We start from the raw sequence: 26,089 nt of genomic DNA, 5'->3' as shown, positions 1-26,089 counted from the left end.
ACATAAACCTAGCATCGGGCAAAAAATGGCCCAAGTTTCTGTTCGTTCGTCTGTATGTCTCTTAGTGTTGGCGGTTGGAATCGCCATGAATGTTTGTAGGCATATGGATTAGTATATGTTTTGGTGCCTGAAGAAACGACAATAAAGTCGCGAAACGTCGCAAAAATATAATTGTTTCCTTTCAAGCCTTCCCAAACACCCACGATTTTTTTCTGCGTAATAAGAACAATATTATCAGATACACCATCTGCATCAACATGCCCTATCTGTCTAACAAAACCGTCAGATATGAATAATCTTGAAGCAATTTCCAGTAAACTATTTAACAAGGACATTTACAATAATTATGAACTGTCAACACTTCACATGTGGATTCCGGTGTATGGAGTGTTTATTACATATTCCTATAACTTGGAATTTAAAAAGTTAAAAAGACGGCTAAAGGAGACGATGAAACGAGAAACGATGAAACCAAGAAAAAAAATCAGACTGCTTTTATGGATGTATTAGGAATAAGAGTAGATATCGTTAAGCAAGACCAGGGAACAACTAATGATGCCAGATCATTTTTCAGAAACTACGAATTATCGTCACAAATCATTGGTATCGATAAAAATCTATTTATCGTTTTGTAGTTATTTTGCAAGTAATATCATCAGAAGAAAAGACTAAAATTGGTTTACTTAGGCAATGTTTAAAAGACACAGCAGAATTGTTTGTTTCCCTTTATGGTTGGTACTACATGCCTTCGAGCATTCATATTCTTTTAGTAATAGTAGGTACAGATATACGTAAGAACTTTCGATTTATAGCAATTGGAAAATTGTCGGAAGAGGCATCTGAGGCAAGAAATAAAGAATTCCGATTATTTGGTTAGAATTTGTCCAGAAAGTGTGGTCGTAAGGAAACTATTGAATCTTGCATAATTTATTAATATCTTCGGATGCTTTGCTTTCGCATTTGCGACCAAAATGTTCAAAAAATGGAAGGGTGGATTTGTTTCCTTAAGCCAAAGAACTTTTACATATTATCCGTATTATCGAAACAGAAGATTTTGAAAGTTAAGTTTGTCTTTTGCTTACATTATCATAATGAATATATTTAGTCTGCCTCTATACATAAGTATCTGCATGTATCTATCTAACTTTTTACATTTGCGGATTTTTAGCAATTTAAAAATAGATGCTAACATGGTTAGCGAAATGCGCGCCCAGTGCAAAAGTAAAGGGTTTTGGTTTATTGTGGTAAATTAGTGTTTTATTTTGCTGTTGTGACATCAAAGGTTCCAACCCTCAACTGAATATAATTCGTAATTCAAATGATATTTTATTCAGTATTAAAAAATACCAGTGTCAATGGTTTATATCAAAATCTTTTTAAGAATTTAAGCATTTTTGCTGTATTTTTTCTACCACCCTAACAAAATAATTGAGTTTTCCGGCTAATAGTAAATTAGAGAACCACTAATATACAATCACGGATATTATGGTGGATCCAAACTTTGTGAAAACAGACGGAAGTCCTATGGCAACAGGAATTATTGCGGTCATAAACCTTCTTATGCTCTTACAGTTATCTTCATTATGCTCTTACAGAATATGAAGGAAGTTATTCCACCCTGACGAATGATAGTTAACTTGGAGTACTCGTAAAAGTTTATGGATATTGTAGCATTTTATTTAAGTATGCTTTAATAAACTCCTTTAAACTCTAATTCATTAAATTTCAAGTTTCAACAATATTGATATTTTCTGGTTCAATTTTCCATACTGAGATGTCATTTTAAACATTATTTGATTAATCTTAATCTATTTAATTAATCTTAATCTAGCAACATCTATATCTATAGACGTATTCGGCTTTGCGCTACATTTGAAATTCCTTTCTAGCACTTTGATTCCAGTCTCTAGGAGGCCTAGATCACATCTTCTACCTGCTTTCTTAGCTGTTTTGATAGCCATATTTCGTAGGGCGACCAAATTCTTTGGACTAATATTTTCATATAGAATAATACAATATAAATAAGAGACTTTATTTTAATATAACAACGATTTCTTATCCACTTTTCTTTACTTACTTTTCTTTGTCGTCATTAGCATCATAAAATTATTTTGTTAAATCCTAGGGATTTAAAAAATATGAAAAATACATTTCATAAAATATAAACCTACACCCTATTTTATACAGTAATCAAAACTCTAAACTCTGTGTCATAAGGCACATTTATTAAATATACTTATTGTGTTGCAAAACAGTCAATTATGAATATGATTGATGACTTTCATGTCAGTACTTATAAACCGATTAATCATTTTATAACAAAAATATATATTTTTTAAATTACCATCATAATAAAACCTACTTTATTACCAAAAAGGCACACTAGTATTGTACTTTTCCGAGGATAATTAAAAAAGATAATTTACCATTTATTAAAAACAATAACACTGATATGCACCTAATAAGGCAACTTCTTGTATGCCAGTAATTAAAAACAGCACAGAATTTTCATTTGAGTCTTCGTTCGTCCCCATGGTCAGACTCAAGTAAGTGTATTCTTCAAAAGGTATATTACCATGAATTTTACCTAAAAATAAATATAACACTATGATATTAGTAAATAAATCACTAGATCAATCTTTATCTGAATCAATATTTTATATCTTAAAAAAGTTGCTTTACGTGTCCGTGACATAGAATCTTTTCTGTTTATATCGCAAATATTGAAGCTATATTATACAAGGTGAGTTTCCTTCGATGTTCTCTATGGATATCTCGGAAAGTACTGAAGGAATAAAAAATGTAGAATGTAGCAAATACACATTCTTTGGTCAACCCTTTGGATAACCCTAGTTGAGTGACATAGACGTAAGTGACTTTGACAGTTAAGTAATAGATCCGTAGAAATTCGAAAAGTGTATGGAACAAGTTGTATTTTTCCCAATTAGTTATAGTTAAATAAAAGAAGTTTAAAAGCATTTGTTATCAACGGAAATATCAAGAGGTTATGTGCCCAGATTACGTTGATCAATAAGGTAATAACTTATTTTTTAAGAAAAAAGATGTAAAAGCACGAAATCTGATTGTACAATCCTTGGCAGACAATAGTCCTTGAAATGGTAAAACTGAAAAAGGTCGCAAAAGAGATAATGGAATGTTGACTCGGAGAAAACAGTTATCGACTTAAGACAATGTAGTAGTAACAGAGAAGAGAACGAAGTAATAATATTTACAGTTATTATCGGCGATGCCTGAAAGCTACCAACAAGTAACAGCAATTGATATACTCTTTAGTCAAAGTACCAATATTGTAAACTTAGAGTATGTTAAGAGAAAACTCTTACAAGAAGAAAGCAAACAGAAGAAGGATAGCAAAAAAGACTATTCCGCAGGTATTCTATAAAAAGAAAAGAAATGACATCTGAAACAGAAAGTTTCCATTCACACGTTATAATTGTGGGATGAAAGGTCATAAACGAAGTGAATGTAGAAAAATAAAACCAACAGAAGCTCATGGAACTGTTGCTAGGAAAATAACATGCAGTTTTCAAAAATGATTAAGATGAGACAGCATTTTTAACTTCAGAAGACAGTATACTTGACAAGGAAAATGTAATATCGTTTATAATCGACAGCGGTGCTACTAATCATTTATTAATGTCAAAATACTTGAGATATTTAAGTGATGTGAAAGACACTAGTCAAGAAATCAGAGTAGCAAAAGAAGATGAAGTGGTAAGAGCATTTAAAACAGGAAATTTACATATGATTGCTGAAAATGGAAGAAAAATAAAGCTAGAAAACGTCGTAATATGTAAAAACTTATCAGATAACCCATTATCTGTAAAGAAAAGAGAAAAAAAATATAATATAATAATGTCATTTCCTCATTGAAACATCTCTTTATTGATATGAAAGAAAAATATGGGATTAGCTACATAAATACAAATAAATTAAACCAGGATGCATTAGGAAATTCTCTCAAATCCGAGGTAGGAGTGGGGTAAATGGTGGGCTATTTTGGCTAGGGAGAAGGATGTGTACATGATAGTGACAAAGATTATATTAATAGTAGTATTACTGTAGCAAGGTTCAGGGGTGCAAAATAATAAAGAAATTTATTTTTCCGGGAATGAAGGCAGTTTAAGTATAAAATCAAGTTCTCCAAATTTAAAATCAATATTAGAAATGAATAAAGCCACAGAAGCAGATGATCTACAATATTTAGCTGGATGGATTGCATTTAAATTAAAACAGAGTCATCCTGATTTGGGTCAACATACATATAAAACACAAATCGACCATTGCTACGGCATGACTTCATGGGTATCGCACCTATCATTTAGCGGGCCTATGCAGCCTTTAAAATGGGAAGAGCAAGCTCACATCCTCAACAAATTATTTATGAGATTTCATAAAAGTGGAAAAATAAAAAAAGGCCCAAGAATTACACAAAAACTTGTCAAAATGGTAGAACACAAGTATAAACAAATAGATTTGGATGCGGCTAGATTAGTCAGTTGACGAAAATGATGTCAAAACTACTTCTACAATAAATGATACACCTCGAAATGTGGGTGAATCAAATTTAAAAGATCATTCTGATACGGTAAAGGAAGTTACCGAGGACTGTCAATATGTACAGATAGATTTGCAAAATGGAAAAACCGATGTTCTTTCATTTCAAACAGATCGATCTTTCATATAACAACGGTTTCTTATATATTTTTTCTTTACTTACTTTTCTTTATCGTCATTAGATCGGATTTAAAAAATATGCGAGAATAAGCGAGTTGGTCCCTGCCATCTATGTGAAACCCATAAAACTAGTAGTTTTTGCCAACTAATGCAACAAATTCATTCGCAAAAACTACAGTGATAGACTAATCAATTGTATTACCGGTAGATATCTACCTATAGAACAAGACTAAATGGTTAGATGATAGTTTCATCTTCCTTAAGTATTTAAAAATGTTTTTGGAATATTTAAAAGACTCTGTTTGGTTTATTTTATTATAATAATATGTTCGGTATGATTTAACTTTTGTGAGTTGGCAAAGCTATATTTTTTATTTTGAATACTAAAAATGTTTCGTTCGGTTCCTTTTTTATAATACGTTTAAGTTTCTTTTATGTGTTAATATAGTAAATATGTATTAAAAATGTTACTTACTTGTTACCGTTTAGCATGCTAAATCTTACAATAAAATATTTTAAATTACAGAATACTTAAAAAATATAAATGCGGTACGGAATACCGCTACGCGTCCGGTGGTGTGATTCTAGAGCACGCGCCTGCCCGAGGCTTAATATATTATTTGAAGGCATGTAAACAATTAAAGAGGTTTAAGAAGTTTTTGCATAAAATGGAAGTTGGTGTAAAAATTTAGGTCAGCGGTTTCCCCCTCGACATTAACATTTAGTAGAAATTTTTAAAATGTCCAATGTCTAATTATTTAATATATAATATTATTTTTATACCTATATAGACTTATTTTATTATACTAACGGTTTATTAACACAGCATTGATATATTTAACAGGAGCCATTTTGGTGATAGTTCTAAATAATTCAAAAGTTATTGTTATAGACTTTTTATTGCATTTTTTAATGTATACTCTGTTTTTTTTTCTCATGTAAGATTTCGACAGACGATGACACAAGAAAAGCAGATGACGTCCCATACCAATCTATTTATTTTACTAAAAAAAATTCTATTATTTTTTAAGTTAACTATGGATGGGTTTAAATAATAATAATATAATAAATAATCCGTCATGCGTCGTCTCTTGTTGTTTTTAATCAGTTTTATTGGTTTATTTTAAAAATGACAGATCTATTTCAATTTTATTGGTTTGACGGAACGATGAACGACAAACGGACGCCGATGCGTATGAATTCGTCTTTAGATTTTTGAGGCTTGTCAAAGTCTTGCCAAATTATAGGTTGTAATTTTGTGTCAATTTATGTCAAATACCCTGCGTTTTGGAAGATGATGCATTTTGATTCATGTTATTAGTATTAGTATTTTTTGTGTCTTTTGAAGTCAAGCGGAGAAAAAATCGAGGGAAAATTAACTGTATACCCAGAGCACAGTTTATAGTTAATACTCGCTGCTCAGGCAGAAAGTCTTGTACACCAATAAAGTTTGTATACCATCTCGTCGTAGATAAGTGCATCTCGTATATGGTACGAGGATCGTACTAAACATATACTAAAAATTGGAGTAGCTGTAAAATATCGACATCACACGATAGGTAAATAATGGATTTTAATACTGCAGAAAAATAATGTCAAAAGGTACTGGTTTAAAAAAAATCAGATTAAAGTTAATTAATCAACATTTAAAGTATAAAATTTGGTTAGCGTTATTATTAATAAAATAGTTTGTTTTATTTATGTTGTTTAATTTATTCCTATGGAATATTACAAATTTGTATTTGTACATAAGTTATATTGAAACATATAATAATAAAGGGAAGTTTCTTGAAGCTTGAAAGTAAGAAATAGTTCTTTTTTATAGTTTTTTGGTATATGGTGTTTTGTTCTTGTTTGTTTTGTATTAACACATACCGTTTTTTTTCCACAATATTTTGAAGTAATCACTTGTCAGTCAAATTTTAAATATATCAATTTCCTGCTTTGCGTTCCAATTGTACCAACTTATTTCTTTGTAAAATAAAATAAACTACTTTGAAATTAAAATGACAGACACATCTATCACTGTCAAGGATCTTGTCGTTGGACAGACTATATAAGATATTACATTAAGATAGAGAATTATAGTAAAGTTAAAAAATCAGGCGTTGAAATGTTAATTATACCAGAACGTTGGAAATGATTTGCTTTTATTAATACATTTTACCACTTGGGCTTGAGCCATTCCCTAATGCCCCAAGCGTCTGAGACTCTTATCCGTCGCAAAGAATTATATCGTTTCTTCCAGAAAATTGTCTACAGGCCCTAAGTAGTCCTATAAATCGTACAGTTACAATTTCATTTTGCTATCCTCTTTCAATTTCTGGATTTTCTAAGCAAAGTTTTACGACATACATTTCTTATTATTGGGAGTAGTCATAAAAAAGTAAATTGAACTTATATTCTCTTGGATAAAAAATTCTATATGTCTATTTTTTGATTTAATTAAACTGAATAATATTTACAGGACAAGAAAAATGTCTAAAATATTTAACAATAAAAGAATATATTTTGTATATTTAATAGACAAATAGTAGGTACTTTAAGAAATTAAGGTTTTCGGCAATAATACTAAATTATTGTGAATTCAGAAAAAAACCTGTCTATAGTAATTGGTAACCTTTGCTAAAAGAAACAAAATGTTTTTTCAGAATAAATATATAATTTAGCAATATACGTATATAATTTGTAATTATACATAAACTAAATTATATACTTACAAAAGATATAAGAAAATAAATATTCCTTTTTTGTATAAGATAAGAATGATACGCGTTCCTTAATAATACCGTCTTTAAAATAATATCATGCAGTTTTTTTTCGAAGTACTTTGATGGGGTCATATAAAGCTACTATAAATTATTAAATATTTTTTAGCATGCGATCTTATTTATATTCAATGTTGGGCATAATATTAAACTTGAATATTAACTTTCTCATAATATTTCTTTAAATATGGCGGACAATGATTCAGTATTGAAACTAAAAGACTCGGATTTCCAGTGTATTTATTTATTTTAGCATCCATAACGTTTCGTTTAGATGTATCACTGACCGTTACCAAGTGTGAAATAAACTAAATCCTAAACTGCAAAGATGTTTCTTAAGAAGAGCCTTAACAAAAACAAGACCGCAATTCAAAGGAGGCACGCATTCTATTTGAGTACTGTACTGTAGCGGACCCTATAAAGCAACATATCAGATTAACTTAAAAAATAATATAAATTGCAATAAACCAACTTGCAATTACTATCCCTTTAATGTAAGTCATCAAAAAAATTGTACATAAAATATTTCTGGCCATATTTTTAGCGTTACAAATTTTTGTTATTGTTGCCTTAATTCAATAAACATCACTAGGTTAGAGTTAGATTTACATCGCTAATATTTAAAAATTCAACGCGGTTAATAAAAAACTAGGGTAACGCATAACTAAATTTTATCGGCGAATTATTTTTCGAGAAATGAAAAAAAAGAAAGGTTTAATTTTTAGTGTGTGGAGCTTAACTTTAAAAAAGAGATCAACAGCCAGATACAATTTTCCCTTTTATGGAACTTCGATGTTTAGATAAGGAATGTAATTTGTTCATAATATTGGACAATATAATCCGTCTAAGGTTGGTTTGTGTTGTATAGAACAAAACTCTACGTTTTGTTCCACGCTTAACTTCTAGTAGTGAAACATTTTACTTTCAAGAGTGTGAAAATAGTACTCTTGTGAACCAAATAAAAAAAGGTTGGAGTAAACATATACAATGTGGTACGGAACTTTTTTTGAAATTACAAAAAAAATTGTGTCCAATCGTGATCGAGTGCCTAAAAATGTATTTCGAAGCTATGATATCGTTTTAAAAGTAGCTAAACATCAGAATCGGTTGTTCGGATATAAATACTTAGAAACAAAATTATATTTATCGTCGCGCGTCGAGGTCGTGTCAAAAAATTGTACGAGTAACTAAAAATGTATTTCAATGCTATGATGACGCTGTAGATGTAGCTAAACTTTCTTCGTCGGAATCGTTTCTTCGGCTAGTAAACACTTAGAAACAAAATTATTTTTTATCGTCATGTCGCACACTGGTCAATTTTTACGAAAACATGGCAATAATTAATATTTTTATTATTTAATATTTCGAAATAAGCTGACGCTTAACCTAATACTCCATACAATTAGTAGGCCATGGATTTGATAAATTGAATGACGTCGATTCACTAACAGCAGTTGTCAAAGTAGCAGAAAGTTTTATACACGTGAAATAGAAATTATTTTTGGCAATTTATTTTTTTAAATACTCCGCCTGTTTTAAGTTTTTTGGTTTTGATTTTTATGAATAATGATATGGCAGGTAAGTTGTTAGGCTTCACGTATTTATATATTATTTTTATTAATTTTGATTTCCTGTTGCTAGCGGTTTTTCGACAGGCTTTTTGTTTATGTTCCGTTGTAGATCTTAGTATCGAACTGTTTTTTTCAAATACACCAATGCCTTCTTGTAACGGCTGTGCAAAAAAATCTTGCACATATTTGCACCTTTCTTTAAAAATACTTTTTAGTGTTACAACTAAAAATTGATTTTGTCTCTTTTATCCAAGTAATAAATTAATTCTTATAAAGGTATGTGTAATATTCTTATAGGTTCTCCTTTCTACTTTTTTAGACGAAAATGAACATATCATGGTATTAAGCCACGGCGAACTCTTCGAAATATTTCAAAGTGCTAATGAAAAGTATATTTCCAATAATTATATGTTGAGCTTCAGTTCACAATATCTGAAATGACGGGTTTAAGAATTTGCCCAAAGAAAGTAAAGTCAACCTTTCCAGATTCTTTAGTAGTTTTGAAACCAAGATGTGAATCAGCTCAAAGAATTAGAAGTAGATTTGTAAAAAACAATACCTCTTGGCTCAATGTAAAATTAAGCTTTACAAAGAAATCTGGTAATAAGGGTAGGAAACAAACCGAATTTGAACAATGTAGTGAGCGAACAAAGCGATTTAAAACAACACATTTGAGAAATAGTGTTTCTTCTCAAGAATTAGCTTATGCAGCCCAGATGCGATATAGACAGGAAGGTGAAACGAGTGCATCTAAATTAATAAAAATTTTAAGCGAAGATCCAGTAAAAGCAAAATTATACTGTGACGCATTAAAAGAGAAATAATCTTCATACCGGAAACTAAGTTCAGGCGAGCATTCTTTATTCCACTCATACCCTGTATATATTTAGTTTATATTTCATTTTTATTAAAGCTTTGTTCAAACCTGTAATTATGTAAGTTAATACGTTAATACTAGTACTTAACTGCTAACTATTCAAGGGAGTATATTTCTTTGAATTTTTAAAACATTTTACAATACCGCATATCGCAATTTCTTAAGCTGTCCATAATTTTATAATTTTCATGTTACCTACTTCTTTTCAATGTCGCCATCTTAATCACAAAAATGATAGAAATTGCTTTCAAAAAATATTTTTATAAATATAATAAGTTTATTTTTTATTAAAACACAAAAATAACTCACCCTGTATACTGTATAGCATAGCTGATTACTGAGGTCTATTGTCACGTGTAACAATGTTTTTAGGTCAAATAAGTAAAATATATAACTTTTCACTTAAACATTTTTTCTTATCTAATTAATGCCATGTTTTCGTAAAAATTGATCAGTGTGTGTCGTGTCAAAAAATTGTACCTGAAAATGTATTTGAAAATTTTTGAACTGTATTACCCTTCATTTTATCTATGAGTCTCTAATAATATATTCGAAAAGAAAATTTCATTAAAAATGTAAATCTGGCATTAAAAAGTTAATTAAATCAAAGCCTGGCAATGATTCCTTTTTTCATCAATTTTTCTGGACCATTTCCTAATGGCACAAACAACGAGGACTTTTATATGTCGCAAAGAATTATGCCGTTTCGTCCAGAAAACTATCTACAGACGTTCGGAAGAACTCCCATAAATTGCACAGCTAACATTTTATTTTGCCATCCTCTTTTGGTTCTTTGATTTTTCGAGTTGAATTTTACGACATAATTTTCTCGGCTTCTTATTATTTTGCGTTAGTTATAAAAATGTATATTGTTTCTGTTCCAGTGGATAAAGAATATTCTTTATGGTTTTATTAGACTGAGATTGAATTTACAAACCAAGAAAGTCTTTAATATGGAAAAAGAAAACAGCCTTATTTAGCTTAAGCTATTATTTTGAGTAACAGGGTGTATTGTCTACATTTACATTATTATTTATATTGTTTACATACAAATAGCTGTTTTAGAATAAAAGTTGTGGACAGTAAAATTATAATAATTTCTATATAACTCATTTAAGCACTACCATAAAATATAAAAATCGTTAATTTTTTAACTTTTTTTAATTTTCTTTAACATTTTATTGCACGCAAATATTTTATCCAAAACTGCCTCAAAACTCAATGAAATAATTGCAAAATCAAGCACACTCTCTGAAGTCCCGGAGATATTCATTAAACCAAGGACTAGTGATGGGAAAATCCGATTAATTTCCATAATCGAGTACTCGAGTTTCAAGCGATTGCAATAACCGAGAGATCGCTCGAGCGAAATATCGCTCGTATTTAAAAATACGGTTTTTCGTCCGTCGCTTGTTGTAAGTACTCGTTAACGCCAAGCGCCAAGCAGTAAGTTGCATGCGCAGGGCACATAATATTCCATCGGAGATAAATGACAAGTAGCAAGCGATTCGCTTGATCGCTTGATTTAGTTTATTTCAAACCATTGTCGATGGAGGTCGTATTTTTTTCCCTCAGATACGCAACGGATAACGTCGTATAAATTTGCTACCTGCATACCTGCAATGTATGTACAAAATTCGCTTGACTTTTTATCGAGCATGTCACATTAAAATCGGATTTCAATTTATTTCACTCTAGGATCGCTTGCGTTTGTCGCTCGTAACTCGTCACTTGCATCGCTCGTTCATAATCGAGCGATGTCGGTTATTTCAATAATCGAGTACTCGAGCGAATTTTCGTACATAGAGAAAGACTTACTACATATTCTATACTCAAGAAGTTACTTTCTGGAATCTAAAATAAGTGCCGACCGTGATCATCCAACAAACAGATAGATAACTGCTGTTATTAATAAACCGCGTCCAAAGAACAGAACTACAATTTTTAGGGCTTCTATACCTACGTAAACTTCTATCACTTTTTGAAATATGAAGATGATTAACTCCTAAACAAAAATTAAAAATTGCAATGATGTGTCGAACATCGAAAAATTGTTAATAAGTCATTAAAGCCTTTTCAAAAGAAATCTTTGATTTTAAATGCGATGCAAGCAGTTGTGCAATTGGGTGGGTTTTGAGCCAAGAAATGAATGAACAAAGTGAAAGGAATGAAGGAGATTCACGACTATTGTTATGTATAACTGACTATAATATAGAAGGTTCTTCAAAGTAGGTACACAAACCTAGAATTTAACTTTTATGCCATCTAACAGTTTCCATTTATTAGTTATCTCATTTATTAAGTCATGTAGAATGAGTGGGTGGAAAATTATTCACCGCTACCTTACAGATCTATTGTGTTCCCCTTTCTTGAGTCATAACTCAATCCTAGAGCCCTGACAAAAGTTAGTATCTGAGACGTTTTTACAGACAGCAGTTAGACTTAGTTACTAAAGTTAATGTCCTGAATGGTTGTCATCTCGGCCCACTCAGTCATGAGTTGGTTTGGTTCTGGTGTTTCCCCATTCTCCCCACAAAATCTGTATTGTCCATTTTTGCTTAGCTTAAAACCCCGTGGCAGTTCGAAAATTGTTCTTATTTAAATCAAAGGACCGAGAAAAATCACGATTTGATTTTCCTCGGTCGTAAGTCCAAAGAAACTGCAGGATTCTCATTCGGGTTACGGATGGAGACTTCCAAGTTCTTGAGTTCCACTTGGGAAGTTTTAGTTGGTTTCGACTTGAGAAGCAGAAGGATGTTTTCTGGTCCAGTTAGTGGAGTTTTCGCTCCTTTTCTAGCTAGATCATTTGCTTTCTCATTACTTTCTATCCCTTGGTGAGCTGGCACCCTGAGTAGGAGGACTCTTGGTATACTTTGGCCAACTTCAAATTGATTAATAGTGAGTTGATCGATTTTAGCGCAGCTTGACGATAAGATGGCAATTTCTATATTCTACATTAACTCATGACAATATTACATTTTCTAATTTAATTTTTGAATATAGGCACGTATATCGTGATTCTTGGACCCAAAATTTTTATATTTCGGGTTGCAAAAACATCTTTATTAAATACTTATAAAACCAAATTTCTTTAACCATCTATTTGTCTCTCAAGAAGTAACTATTAGTAAAACAATATATTTTACTGCATCCACTTCACTTTACTTTATTACTAAATTAATCAATATACACAAAATTTGAAGCACTAAACCTGATGGTTTTTTAATTGACCGAATACTGACAACGATTAATATACATGAACAGACACGAAAGCAACTTTAATTATGAAGGAAGAGAATTTTAGCGTGGGTTCATCTACACAATTATAGCTTAATTGAACCGACAAGTAAATTTATGACATTCTGATAAATTAGATTGTATGATTTCTAGAAGCTGATATTAATTAGACATATACAGACAAGTAATATAATGAAACTTATTAGCACTCCACTCAAATTTTGATATCTTATATAACTGTCATATTATATAACACATTTAATTTACGTCTTTTAATTATTAAAGAAATATATAATTTTCGTTGTGTTTTTACTAATTAATCGTAAGAAACAAGCATATCATCATAATGTAAATAAATAATGAGTAATTGTAATATTGTTATTATAATTTTTTTAAAAATATACCGGGTTTCTGAAAAGTGTCTCCATTTTTTATTTTTTCAGATAATAAAACGAAATTTGGTATATTAGTAATAGGTAAAAAAATACCGAGGGTAGCATTATAAAAACAAAAGTTGGAGACATTTTCGGTGAAACAGGAACTGATCAAAAGTAATTAAATCCGTAATTAACATTTTTGGAGAAAGCATTGTTTACAAATAATTTGGTACCACATAGTATTTCGAGTAAAAGTGTGATATATTTATGGCAATGGCACTCTATATTGAAATTTAAAATGCAATTTTTTAATAGAAAATGTCAAAATTTGACATATGATATGTCTTTCTATTCACAATGCCATTTTGTATCATATAAGTTAAAAAAATACCGAAGGTACCATTTAAAAATCATAACTTGCAATCATTTCCGGCGAAACAGAAAGTGGCCAAAAGTAATTGAATACGTCAATCAATTCCGATTTATGTCATATATGAATATACCAAATTTCGTTTTCTTATCGGAAGAAATAAAAAAGTTATAAGAGTGAACCGCTTTTGAGAAACGCCCCGTTGTAAAGTTGGTAATTTTACAATCTGTAGTTGTAATTAAAAAATGCATTTTAGTTTTTAACTTATTCCCTATGTAATACATTTTATTTATCATTACTTATACTTATTTAACAAATATAAAGTTTTATATGCAGTTTTCTATAAATGATGCTATAAACGTCCTTAAAAATAGCATTATAGAACAATCTGAGCCATATACTGACATAGAAAACATAAAAAACACTAGGGTTAAAATCTAGTCTCTAGTCTTGCACAAATTTACTTAACTATTCATCATCAACAAAAATCAGTTAATTAAATTATCTTATTTTCTTATTATTAAGAATAATACTTCAGAAATCTGAAGTTAAAAATTTCCACTCCTTATACTGAATTATTAAAATTTAAAAAGGGCACATCGATAATTTAATTTTAGCGTAGGCGCCTGTAAGCAATACTTCTGTGGTTCAATGGCCTAAAAGGGGTAGTAGATATTGGCATCGAATTAAAAAAAAATTGGGGAGAAAGTAAAATGGAATATAATTTTAAATATCTTATGACTTTAGTTCTCTTTACAATACTTTTTTCGATAGGTTATGTAATACTTTAAAGAATCTGAAATATCTTCTATTCTTCTGTATTCTACAAAAATACGAAAAGATTTCGCGATATTTTAATTTCTAATGTAGGACTGAAGACAAAAAGATCTGTAGATCGGTTCTGAATAATCTAGTAGAGAAATGTGACGAAATGATAGATGGTGAAAATATTGAGGCATGGGCTCTACATTTCTTTATACAGAGTGAAGAATTTCCTATTTATCAAAAAAAATGAGTCGACCATTAATGATAATTTGAGACATTATTACAACAATTTTATAAAGCTTAGTGAGTCAGAAATCATTCATTTATGTATTACAACAAGGAATCAAAAATAATGTAAAGAATGGCACGATGCCAGAAAAATTAGAATTAGTGCCAGCCATAAAGCACATTCAATTAAAGTCAGGACCAAAAAAAAAACGCAAATTCACAGATTTTGCAACATGCGCAACCATCATAGGCGTATTGAAAATACCAAGCACAAGTCGGCGGTTGTCGGCAATCACCTGTTTTTTTACACTTTATATTAACTTGTGACGTCATTTGGAAGAGCTCAATAGAAATAGAAAAGAACTAAACCTTGTTTGGAAAGCAATTTGACATTCGTGACGTCAGCAGTCCGGCAGTCCAGTGCGTCCAGATCTGACGAGCCGAGCGCGAGACGAGAGCAAGACAAGAGCGAGACATTTTCTATCCATTTTTTACGCAAACCTGCCACGAGACAAGCCGAGTGGGATCATAGTGAAAGGAAACCAAACACATATTAAATTGCAATTGAATATAACAAACGATGGCCAAATAATAACGCATACAGTAATAAATTTTTGTATCTTTAATATGGTATTCGGTCTTTAACATCGTCGGTTTTCCCCCTTTTGACTGTTTTCTCCTTTATCCCTTACACGACGTTTTTTACATAATACGTTTTTTAACGTTTTTAGAACAAAATGTTAAATAGGAAAGTTATTGGTAAGGTTAAGAAGCACATTTTAACATTACTATAGAGTATACAGGGTACTTCAAAAAAGTGTTGCGGATATAACATATTTTCTAATGGGAATACCCTATTTTTTATTTTATTATTGGGTTATACGTATAATTCGGTAACTTTTTTTGCATTTTTTGATATTATATATCTAAAATTAATAGATGTTGTAATAATTCAATTTGTTTAAAGAAATGTTGGATTTCGGTAGGGTAAAAATTATCAGTGACGCAAAATTTGTAAATTCTGTCAGAAAAAATGATAATACATACGGTGTACGATTTAAAAATTTGAGATTAGTTAATTTTAAATAGTCGAAATTTATAAATCAGAGCTAATATCTCGCAGTCAGGCGAGCCTTCCAAAAATACGTCCAGTTAGGTTAGGCCTAGATCTTGCCTTTTTTTCACAGCATTTATGATAGTTTTTAAGTCTCGTATAGTAGGATTTTTAATAAAAAACTTATCATTTTCGTTTATAGTTTTCCGCAAATTAAACAGTCCATAACTAAATACTTTATAACGTACCGAATTTACTAAATTTCAAACTGCAGGTAAAATATACAATGCACATAATCAGAAATAGGCTTATGGAACTTCGCGGCGAGGCCCGAGCGGTCTCGCGCGCGACCTATTCGTAAATTTAATTTAGGGTAACTAGAAAAGTATTAGCAATAGAAGATTGTACCGAGTTTTAAAAACTTTTTCAATATTTTTACTTTATTTCATACGCAGTCACTATGTAAAAATTCCTTCAAATAAAAAAGTTTCTTGTTTATCGAAAATCATAATACAATAAAGTTAATGTTTGAAGTTTAATCCATTTTCCAAAAAAAATACACTCACTATGGAACTTTAACTACTTTAGCTATCACCGCCTATGTGTTCTAAATCGATTAAACAAAAGAGTATGTGAATAAGTTGATTAGTTTAGGAGTTATCGCGTAGGAAAGGTCAAAAAATATGGTTATACATTTTTGACAGATTTTTGACATTTTCCGAGATAAAAAATTTCTGACCCCCCAAAAAGGTCGTAATTAGTCATTTCAGATGCACAAAGCCCTAACTGATGATTCTGTATAGATATCATGTAGTTATACCTCCAAAAAATATTTTTACACATTTTCATATCGTTTTTACTCGACTACAGACTTTCGAGCTTTCCTTGATCGGCCGTTGAAAAACCGACAGGGGACAGATAGCAACGAGGCTCCGTGAGTTGACTCGCGAGGCTCTCGCAAGACTCGTCCACACAGCGAATTTGGAATGTCTCGCGCTCGTCTCCCCAGGTCTGGACGCACCATCGTATCGCTGATCGCCATTCGCAAATATATTCCAGATACGTATAGTGAACAAGTGAACCATTCGCAACGTTAAATAATTTTGATATTTAATTTTTATCGTGATGGCTTTTTATGAAAGTGTATACATAAAATTAATTGCATTAATTTGCAATAGCACCACGAAACCACAGATTCGTTATAGAGCCAGATTAAACCAATCAGAATGAGTATTATGTTACCGTAAAAGCCCGAATATTGGTTAAACTTAGAGTTGTCCACGTAGGAGCCTGAAATATACAAAAAGTGGGTCAGTTTAGGTTAATTTTAGATTAGGTCTATATTTTTATTAACTCAAAACCAACTAAAACCTAATTCTAATCTAACCTAAACTCACCCCTTCTTTTGCATATTTCCGGCTATGGTTATTTGTTGGCTTCTTAAACAAAACAGACCCATAATAATTCAAATCTTCTCACGTCAATTTTTTTTTTAATTATTGCATGCCTTAAGTATTTCCAAAGTTAACAAAAATATTTCTTTGCATACCTTGCAATTAATATATTTGGTCTAATTTATCAGTTCTGCATCATATCCGAAATTCAGATTGTGTGTGACACAACGAAGAGTCAACGTGCAACGTGAAAGACAAGAAAAATGGCAAGTAAAAAAATTGTAGTTTTAATTAATAATTACACAGTCCTTCCCTTGAGTGCTCCTGCCTAAAATCTATATTGCCCTCCCCAAGATTTTAAATATAAATGATTGAAACTCATAACAAGTTACTACAATTTAAACTTAAGATAATTATTTAATTATTAAATCCATAATTATATTAAAATATAACACTTACGAAGTTAATAAATATTAACTATTTCTATTTAATCATTTAATAATTATTCTGATAAAAACACGCTTGATTTTTTATTTTAGAAATCATACAGGCTATAATCATTAATATGACTATATTAACAATACTTAAATTAAAATTTATTTGAAGGAATGCTACTTGAAATATTAACTCGGAATAATTATATTAAAAACTGCTCATCGCGTTATCGATGTCGGCGTCTTGTCACTGTTGTCTAGCTGATTGGCCGTTTAGGTACCTATAGTTTGATTTCAGATAATGCAGATTTTAATGTGCCATTTTTGTTTTTTTATTGGATTTTTTTACCTATTTAGTATACTCTATGAAGTGCTCATGTCCATTTTTCAATTATTAAAGTACCTATTTAGATACATTTAAAATTAATTAATTAGTGTATAGTAATTGAATTATGGGTTTGTTTATTTTTTATGAAATGTATTTTTTTTCTATTAAAATAAACATAGCTTTAAATACTATGATTGATATATTGAGATGATACTATGATACTATATATATTGATGATACTATGATACTATTCATTTTCAAATACTTTGAAATAAAATGTCCATCATCTTGCAAAAAAATATTTACAACAGAGAACTGGAAAAATTCGAAATTGACTACTTAAAAATTGTTGATAATAAAGTACTATTGAAAAGGACAGACAAATATTACACGCAATGTCAAATGCAAATGTATGTTACAGGCGCATAAAGTTGCGATCTGTTTATATGGAACCAAAAATAAAATTATACAGTACCTATTTTAAGGGATGAATGTTTTTTAAAAAATTGTGTAGACAATTTAGAATTATTTTACTTTTACTATTACTTGCCACTTTTGTGCGCGTGAGCCTTTTTAAAAGCCCACAAAGACGCTCAGTTTTATCAATCAGGGGTGGAACTCTGCAACGAAATAGCGATCGGTAGCGATAAAGAATACTGTCGCTTGCCGTTTAGTTTGTACGGCCAAGGTCAGCATTCTTCATCGCTACCGATCTCTATTTCGTTACAGAATTCCAGCCCAAACAGACCCAAACCTGAATTTTGCAGGTATATTGGTATGTAAGACCCTGCTTGAATTTGGCCCGCTGAAACTTCGAAGTCTGAACCTATGTATGCTTATTAATTTTTTTTAGTTCATTTATATTTTCGATCCGTTCAATATATTCAGTCAATTATTATATGGAAACAAAATACCGATTTATAGTAAACTGTTTTTATGCCAATTTATTGAATCATTAAAAACAGGGTATGTTTCCGGAATTTAAAAATTATGGATTATTGTCACAGGATGAAAAAACCCGCAGCTTAGAACACATATACAATCTTGTACCATGATTATGATCTCTATTGCATTCTAAAAATAGATCTTTATTATTACTTATAAATAACACTAATATAATACTGATATGACATAAATACTAATAAGAGTTAGGATATTTTTTGAGATAAATACACCTTTACAGCTACGACAACGCCAACAAAAGAAAAGCCCCATTCGATGAACGTTTATTCAAAAGGACAAAAACTGTACTATATTTTTCCTATGCTAAAACTTAGAAGTAATAGCCTAAACTACTGTCAATCTGTAGTAAATCCCTGCTATGATTTTTAATAAAATTCATATTATTTCAGGTTAAGAAAAGGCTCTACTGCAAAACCAAGCCATCCAAACACAAAGAAAACCATCGAGAAAATCAGCGAGAAGAAAACTAATGTTTAATTAAGTTACCAACACATATGTATCGAAAATGCGTCGAATTCATTTCAAAACTTGTGTACCTTAAGACAAATACCTTCATTGTTTCGCATTGTTTCTCAGCAGAGATTTTGTGTCGATTTTGCTTCTAAAAATTATACATGGGACATTATTACAACTATACGAGTAGTAACGACTTAAAAGCAAACTACCTTGTTTTTTAAATAGAGATATGAGTATATATAATAAAGCATATCGTCTTCAAAGGTTACTGTAACCTTTATAGACGTATTAAACAATATCGGTATGGTTTAGTAAAAGAATCGGCAAAATCGATAGAGGTAACTAAAAAATAACTATTTTAAGAATTTTGGTCGAATTATAATAAATAATCATTAAAAAACTATATGGATAAAATATTTTTTGATATAAAGGCATTCTTCTACAATATAAAACCATTAAAAAAAGTACATTTTTATTTGAAAAATGAAAACCGTTTATTTTTCAAGATATTTACTGAGGAAAGCTTAATAAATCTTATTTCTGACTTGTCATAACTTAGAAGTACAGGATACACCAGCATCTCAATTGCGTAATTTATTATTATTTCTATTAATCGATCGTCGAAGAACAGAAAACGAGGTACTAAATTATTTTCTAAATGCAAGAATTAAAATAAATATTTTATTAATTGATTTTTTAAAATTTTTAATTGAAGTTATTATCTGCTTTCAAATTCTGTTTTCAAATTTAAAATGAATATTTCTTTAAAAATTAACCTAAGACTGTGTCTTGGATAATGGATATTATGAATTTAAGACTATTTGTTTAATTCTTAAGTATTACAATCTGTAATTTTTAAATCTAAAAAACGTAAAATTATATGCGTTGATATGTATATTCAAATAATTTTTGAAATTCAATGCATATCCAAATTAAGCTAGTATTTTAAAAGCTAAATATACACTAAACATTATTAATAAATAATAAGGTAGAACTTAATAAATAATCAACCATGGTCAATACAAACAACTACCAATACAACTATGGTAACTACTTACCAGCAAAATTATCTGCTTTTGGAAATATCAGCCCAAGTATAAGTATCGTCTCTGGAAAACACTGCAACTTTCATAGATATCGAATCATGTCAGTATGATTTAAGTAAAAAGTTTATAAAGACCGAAACCGGGAAAAGTGCGCTTGGCGAGAGTTCTCGCGCTTGCCGGCTCTCCGTTTCGCGGCTTAGGGAACGACTGTCGAGCGACGTTTTGAACGAACCGGCGGTCACCTGGTCAACAGAGACGCCTGCGGACATCGTGGTTTCCGCGCGCATCGCAACTTTCAATTACGAATCAAATACATCAGATCGGCGATTTATAATACATCGGATCTGATTATAGATAGATAAAATAAATACTGAATATAAAATACTGATAGATAGATAGTTTATTCATTCCAATAAAAAAAATATACAAATAATGTTCATACGAACGTGGAACCCGTTTAAACAAAGAAAACAAAATTATAATAATATATGCTATTGAATGGGTAGAAAAAAATAACATAATTTTGTTAAATCTAGATATATCTTAGAAATATACAAATACATTTTTTTAATACTCAAATTAAAATCCACTTCCGACAGCGAGAGCAGCCCTTGAGCTATCTAAGGAAAAATCCTGCACTGAATAAAATGCTCTATTTACTAAATACCCCCTTAAAGCGGATTTTAGTTTGTTTCTTGGCAAGTTTCTAATAGCCATGGGAAAAGAATTGTACATTTTTACAGCATTAAAATTTAGATTTTGTTGAATAAAGGTATATTTACATTTTTCTGATTTTAAATTTTTGTACAATCTTGTACCATGATTATGATCTCTATTGCATTCTAAAAATAGATCTTTATTATTACTTACAAATAACACTGATATAATACTGATATGACATAAATACTAATAAGAGTTAGGATATTTTCTGAGATAAATACACCTTTACAGCTATCTTTCGAATGCATTCCATACATAGTTCGTATCAGTCTTTTTTGTAGTATCAATATCCTACTATCTGAAGAATTTCCCCAAAAGATAATTCCATATTTCAAGCTTCAATGTATATATGCATAATATGCACTCAGTGCTGCTGTCTCATTTGGTCACGTATAACGTTCATTGCATAACAATAACCAGCACAGTATTTTTTGCTAACTAATCTATGTGACATTTCCAGTCTAGTTTTTTGTCGATGCGTAAGCCTAGAAGCACTACATCGTCTTTAGAAGTTAGATTGTACCCTTTATATGGTATAGATATTTTATCGTTCGACCGGTTTGCAAACAAACGAGATTGTGTTTTTTGAATATTTAAAGTTAGATTCACATTGAAATATTCAGTTAGCGTATTAATATTATCGATCACTTTTTTCAATAATATTTCTTTATCAGATTCGCTAAAAATCAGAGCAGTATCATCCGCGTACATGGCCATATACTCAGATGAAATAGTGGGAAGTTCAGGCATATATAGTATATACAATAATGGTCATAAAACCGATCCTTGTGGAACACCCTTTTTTATTGAAATGTCATTTGAGTACAGCACTTTTCCATCCTTATCCACATCAAATACGCATTGTATTCGGTTTTCCAAGTATGATTCTACCAGTTGACGAGCAATCCCTCGTATACCAAAATGTTCTAACATATTACATAGTTTTTTATGATTAACGGAATCAAATGGCTTTAGGTAAGTCTATTAATAAAGCCATGATGACCTTATTGATATTCAATGAGGTTAACACTTTCGAAAGGGATTGATAAATAGCACGAATGATAGTATAGATTTGTTTCTTCTAAAGCCATTTTGCAGATAGGATAACAGACTGATATTTTCAATAAAAGTTATACGATAAGCCAATGAATTTACTTTAATAATGTTATAGTTTTGAAGTTCTCCCCCATAATTGTTCTTAACCTTTAGGCGCTAACGTGCGTAAAAGGAACATAACCGCTAACGTATTGTCTGGCATACCGTTATGCCATTTTTTACGTATAAGATAGTATAAACAAAATAGACTCCTTTTTTCAGGAGCATTTATTCATAAATTATTAAAAGGAAGAATATTGAAATACATAAAAATAAACATTAACATATCATAACAAATACATTTTAGAAATTTAGAAAGTTTAAACCTATTGCTTGTTATTTAAACCTCTGATAAACACTCAATGCAGACTTTTTAGGAATAGATATCATACAGGGCCCAGTCACTCTAATGGAGCGTTAAATTACAAATTAACGATTCGGCCCACTATAGATGGCGCAACTAAAGTCGTGTATATTTGGTTGCCTGATTATTGCATATCAATTTTAAACGTTATGATTGGTTCGATTGACTCCCCACTCCTCATACCATTAGTTGCCCGCGCTCTTACGCGTCGCCAGTCGCCAGCAGTTTTATACGAGCGTTCAGGTGTGTAGTTTGTTGTTTGGCCAGTTCCATTTTTCGTGTCTCGTCTTTACTTGTGTATGTGTCTCGTGTTTTAAGCAAAGTTGTTCAGTTTTTGCATTTATATTCCGACTTCTTTATATAATATAAATATATTATAATTAATTAATGTGTTTTATTTATTTAAAATAAAATTGTTATTACTCCGAATGGGCATCTAATTAAATAAAAAAATTCAATATACGTTCACGAGTAGGCCCGTGAGCCTATATTGACATTTTTTATTTAATAATAAGATTCTGAATTAAATATGAAATTAAAATTTGATTTAGCGGGGCGAGCAGCGAGGGGAGTGTACATAATTTAACCTTGAAGCCCTGAGCCGCACTCGGCCCACTATAGATGGCAGCAAAAATTTTGTTCGTTTTTTTATTAAATTGACTGATCGTTCTGTAGTTATTCTATGATATCATATGATCGGAAAAAACCGGTGTCCAGTTGGCTTATAAATTATGATCGATGACAGTCCCCATATAATTTTATATATAAAATAAAAAAAATCTTCATCTGACGTGTTTTTTTTTCGATCATATTGTACATTCTGACATTTTGTACAGGATGGCCAATTAAGAATTGACGCCGGCTGTATCTCAGAAACTACTTATCGTATAACTTTGAGAAAAATAATTTTGAAATGAATTTTCAAGATCGAGAAATGTCAGCTAGGGGGCGAATCTGTGATGGCCAATCATAACCGCTAACGTGGTGTCTGGCATACCGTTATGCCATTTTTTACGTATAAGATAGTATAAACAAAATCAACTCCTTTTTTCAGGAGCATTTATTCATAAATTATTAAAAGGATAAGAAAAATACTGAAATACATAAAAATAAATATTAACATATCATAACAAATATATTTTAGAAATTTAGAAAGTTTAAACCTATTTTTTTTGTATTTGACTAAGAGTGGGTCCCATAGGGGACCCTCCACTGAGGCCGCGAGGGCCTATTGCTTGTTATTTAAACCTCTGATAAACAGTCAATGCAGACTTTTTAGGAATATATATCATATGATCGAAAAAAATCGGTGTCCAGTTGGCTTAGAAATTAGGATCGATGACAGTCCCCATATAATTTTATATATAAAATAAAAAAAATCTTCATCTGACGTGTTTTTTTTTCGATCATATTGTACATTCTGACCTTTTGTACAGGATGGCCAATTAAGAATGGACGCCGGCTGTATCTCAGAAACTGCTTATCGTATAACATTGGGAAAAATAATTTTGAAATGAATTTTCAAGATCGAGAAATGTCAGCTAGGGGGCGAATCTGTGATGGCCAATCAAAAAACAGTATTTTTCTCAAAAATATGCAGATGACGTATTTGAAATATTGCTATTGTAATCAATGGCAAATTTATATATTTTTTATATTGCGTATTTTGCTCTATGTCGTAAAATAAAATGGGGGGGGGTTAAACTTGCTTTTTTTTAAATAGGGATAACTCTGGTTTAGGTTAGCCGATTTAAACAAACTAGGGCTCGTTTTAAAGAGCTTTTCCTTCTTAATGACCATATATTTAGTAGAGAATATAGTTTCCATATATTTTTACCTGATAACTTGAGGGCGCTGTTTGACATCATAACAGATATTGTGCTTTTGCATTAAAAAATTTAATTAGCAGCTTTTTATACAACTAAATAGAGCAAAAAATTTCCAAAATATCAGCGCAAACCGCAACTTTCTATCTTCTCTCTAACGGGAGACATTAGGAAAAATCATATTAGGCTGCTGCTTACGATAATAAGGTATAAAAATTGTAGTAGTAGGCTGAAAAGTAGGCAGTTAAGAAAAAGAGGTAAATCTGTTGTACATTATTGTTCGTATTTTTAGAGTATTTCGTTTTTAGATTATTAGAAGTCGTTAACGCTTAAATTATACAATACTCTAGTCGATTGACGTTTAGAAATAGATAAAGATTGACAATCAAATTTCGTGTTAATTTTTTGAAAAAAATTAGACTAAATCCGAATCTTCTTTATCCATCTCTTCAACTTCAAGGGTACCTCCTAACCAGTAACATTTTTGCTAAATCTTATACTTCTATAATTTTAATCTAAAATATTTTAGGGCAACTTTTCAAGTCTGAAAACATTATAGAGCATATGATTTGGTAGCTGCTCGTAATAACTACCAACTTCAGAAAAACCACAGACATATGTATACTTCCGGCACGTGAATAAAATACAATAAATAATACCTAAACTCGTATCCATTTTATTACGTGTGTTTTATAGTATTCGGTAGTTTAGTAATATGGCCAGTACAAGTTGTTTTTATAAAGGTAAGATCGTAAATTATAACGCTGTTATCTCTATTTAATTTAAATATTTTACAAGTATTTAGCAATAACCCGTTGCCAAATATTTCGGATTGTGATAATAAAAATCAAATGGATCAGGTATAAAGAGTTTTAAGTGAAGCATCAATCATAAACAAAGTGATGACATTGTAATCAACTTTAGGGTGATGTTTTGTTTATATATATATATATATATATATATATATATATATATATATATATATATATATATATATATATATATATATATATATATATATATATATATATATATATATATATATATATATATATATAAAACAATTTTTTTACTTACCCCCTTTACGACAAGCAAAACAATTTTCTTTTTACTTTTTATTTTTTTTTTTTTTTAAATTTTTTCTCTACTTTCGATTTTTCGAAATTAGAAAAAATACACAGCTAAAGGCAAGAAAATATTATTTATTAATATACACTAAAGCTGTAAGAATTTTGTTCATTTCATATATTTGAGCGGGCCGAAAAACGCTCTTTACCATCTTTTGACGGGAGATGCACTAATATCTCACCGACAGTTTACGACATCGTCTGTAGATATAGAAGAAGTTTTGCTTGCCGTATCGGTGGGAACCAGCCCTGGACAGCCCACCTGATGAAGGGTAGGCCCAGAAACCGGTTGTGGGAGTGGAGCTTGGTTCCCCCTTTACGACAAGCAAAACCAAAACCATTTTCTTTTTTTTTTTTTTTTTAATTTTTTCTCTACTTTCGATTTTTCGAA

General features: G+C 30.5%; 1 protein-coding gene across 1 annotated transcript in view; it reads right to left on the bottom strand.

Moving 5' to 3' along the window:
• Positions 1-20,852, bottom strand: part of LOC115885527 (peptidyl-prolyl cis-trans isomerase CYP95-like) — a 541,467-nt gene extending 520,615 nt beyond the window's left edge. The window contains exon 1 of the mRNA XM_030904483.1: positions 20,579-20,852. The gene's annotated coding sequence lies outside the window, so the exon portion shown is untranslated. The remainder of the gene's footprint in view (positions 1-20,578) is intronic.
• Positions 20,853-26,089: the final 5,237 nt, after the last annotated feature.

The sequence above is a fragment of the Sitophilus oryzae genome, unplaced genomic scaffold (assembly GCF_002938485.1).
Source record: "Sitophilus oryzae breed Bouriz unplaced genomic scaffold, Soryzae_2.0 scaffold_395_pilon_pilon, whole genome shotgun sequence".
NCBI classification, from domain to species: Eukaryota; Metazoa; Arthropoda; class Insecta; order Coleoptera; family Curculionidae; genus Sitophilus; species Sitophilus oryzae.
The sequence above is the reverse complement of the archived record's forward strand: the minus strand, read 5'-3'. Positions and strand labels throughout refer to the sequence as shown.